Source organism: Micropterus dolomieu, unplaced genomic scaffold (assembly GCF_021292245.1).
Source record: "Micropterus dolomieu isolate WLL.071019.BEF.003 ecotype Adirondacks unplaced genomic scaffold, ASM2129224v1 contig_4966, whole genome shotgun sequence".
NCBI lineage: Eukaryota > Metazoa > Chordata > Actinopteri > Centrarchiformes > Centrarchidae > Micropterus > Micropterus dolomieu.
This window is the reverse complement of record NW_025733955.1, coordinates 1-2616: the sequence shown is the minus strand read 5'-3', so window position 1 is coordinate 2616 and position 2616 is coordinate 1. Positions and strand designations below refer to the sequence as shown.

At 42.1% G+C, this 2616-nt stretch overlaps 1 long non-coding RNA gene across 1 annotated transcript; it reads left to right on the top strand.

Moving 5' to 3' along the window:
- Window positions 1-1293: 1293 nt before the first annotated feature.
- LOC123964725 lies at window positions 1294-2521 on the top strand. The gene is made up of 3 exons (XR_006823517.1): window positions 1294-1441; window positions 1653-1737; window positions 2164-2521. It is a non-coding gene; the product is annotated as an uncharacterized LOC123964725 (long non-coding RNA).
- Window positions 2522-2616: the final 95 nt, after the last annotated feature.

Below are 2616 nucleotides of genomic sequence, written 5' to 3'. Positions count from 1 at the left end.
GGCACACTGAAGCAGGAAACCACGGCCTCAGGGTCGGGGGGGTAGGATTTGGTTGAGGAACAGGTCTTAGGGGAGATGGCTGAGTAGAGGAGACTAATTGCAACAGTGCAGTTACTTGATCGGAAAGGCGAGCAATCTGTTCATGAATACCTTTTTGTGCGTTCATGAGAGTCCGGATGGATTGGTCGTGTTCCCCCAGGAGGATTCCTTGGCTGGCGAGAGCTAACTGACTCCTCGGGGCATCTGCTGTTGTGTCTACCAAATCGATTGTGTCCGCTGAATCCATAGCTGGCCAGTTCGTACTGTTAGGTTGCACTGAAAGGATTCAGAAGCGGACACAAGATGGTTAACAAGAACACAGGCAAGATTTATTAAAGTGTTCAGGGGAGGCCAGAGGGTTAGGGAGCATGCGGGGAATTCCAGGCTCAGAGGGAATCCGATGAAGGCGTTCTGGAACGCCGTCAGGGCGGACAGACAGGCTGGCGGCGAGTGAAAAGGGCAGGTAACTCAATGGACGGGCAGGCAAGCAGCGACTCCACACACGGGAGTAACACCGGAGGTAAACTGACAAACTGGCGAAGAGTGGGAGCTGAGCTGGAGTATTTAACTGCAGGAGTTGATAGTAGATGAGCCACAGGTGCGCCCACACACACACACACACTGACAGGACTAGACAGACAAGACTGACAGAAACAGCAGGGAGGGAAAAAACTGAGAAGACACAAGGGAGGGGGAGGAGGCGAAGCCAAATCATGACATCATTTGTCGATGTTTTTTATGATATACTGTATTTTTAATTTAGAGATGTGTCATGTGAAATATAGACACGTTTTCTGTTCTAGTTTATCTGTTGATATTTTCCTTTTTACAAAGCTTACAGCTTTAGTGGGGGAGAAATTCACCATGCTAAAGCCTCTCTTGTCCATCCTGACGTAGTAAATGTTCTATATATGTTAATATTGTATTTTCACTAAATGTTAGTTGGTCACTACAAAGTTTCTCCCCTACCATGTTGCAGATTATCAAGTGGAGCATTAGTAGATAAGGAACCAAATAAATTATGACATATACTGTTTATGTGTTAATGTTTCTCTTTGGTGACCTTCCCAGTAGGAGGCACTCAAAACAACAAACTTGTTTGCCTAAAACCTGTTTTATTTCTATGCACATTCTCTCCCAGATGCTCCAAAGCTTCCCTCTGTGTCAGTGAGTCCCTCTGCTGAGATAGTGGAGGGCAGTTCAGTGACTCTGACCTGCAGCAGTGATGCAGACCAAGCAGCTAAATATACCTGGTACAAGGAGAATGAAGACTCACCAAAAGCATCAGGACAGAACTTCACCATCACTGACTTCAGAGCTGAACACAGTGGGAATTATTACTGTGAAGCCCTGAACAGAAGAGGACGTCATAACTCCACCTTACATCTGATTGTTGTGGCAGGTAAGGTTATACTACATTTCAAGGGGTCCTCACACATCTTTGAGCTGACCTTGGGTTACAGAAGCTCACCTTACTTTAGTTTGGATTATTTTTTTAATTTTGACAAAACCGATCCCAAAATAACTTAAACCGTAATTTGTGTCCAGTTATCTTCACTATTAGACCCAAACATTCCTGTAACTTTTCCAGTGATTGTGCTGTTGTTTTCCAGGTTCATTGAAATTTCCGGTTGTTCTATCAGTCAGTGCTGTTGTTCTGGTCTTTATACTTCTTCTCTCTGTCTTCATATGGATTAGGTGAGCAGATCAGTTTCTCTGTGATTCAATTTACTATGGATCTTAAAGGATGCGTTCACATTTTTTGGTATCAAGTCAAGTCAGTCTCAAAGCAATAGTCACATTGAAAGTTAGCTGTAATGGTTCCTCATGTTAACACTGGCCCTCAAGAGATCCCCTCTGAAAGCAGTTTCAATGTAAGTGATGCAGGAAATACCATACAAAAAAATACTAACTGTGGAAGATACACACAGAATATGATTTCTGTGTGTATCACTTACATTGAAACTACTTTAGGGAGGGATTTATTTGAGGCCAGTTTGTACAAGAGCAACCAATAACTCTCAATGTACATATGGGCATTTTAGCATTGTATTAGTGTTTGTTTGAAGAAATGAGTAATGTGTTTAGTTAATAATTTGCTTCTTTTATTTATTCTCCTGTCAGAAAGAGCTCCTTGCAAAAACAACCTGAGGCTGATGAGACACCACACAACAGAGCAGAGGTACAAACAAAAACATGCTGTTCAGTCACCGGTCAGCTGGTCATCTCATTGGTGCATCACTTTCTTCTTTGACTACTTTATCCACCAAATTAACCACATCCTCCTTTATCTATCACCCTCCCTACTAGCATCATTCTCTTGTTACACCTGATAACCTCATGGCCAGACGTAAGATAATGTGTAAGTTTAAGATTCTATCTTAAGTCACGTTTTATAAATGAACGGCATTTATTTTTATAGTTTTTAGACAGGAGAAAAAATCTGACTCACACCTGGTTTACCTGAAAGATTAAAGGAGTTCCACATTGTCCAAGTCTGTTTGTTATCCAGGTGTCCATATGAACATTTAAACAGTAATTATTCCTCCTGTTCATTCTACGTTATTAAGAAATCCC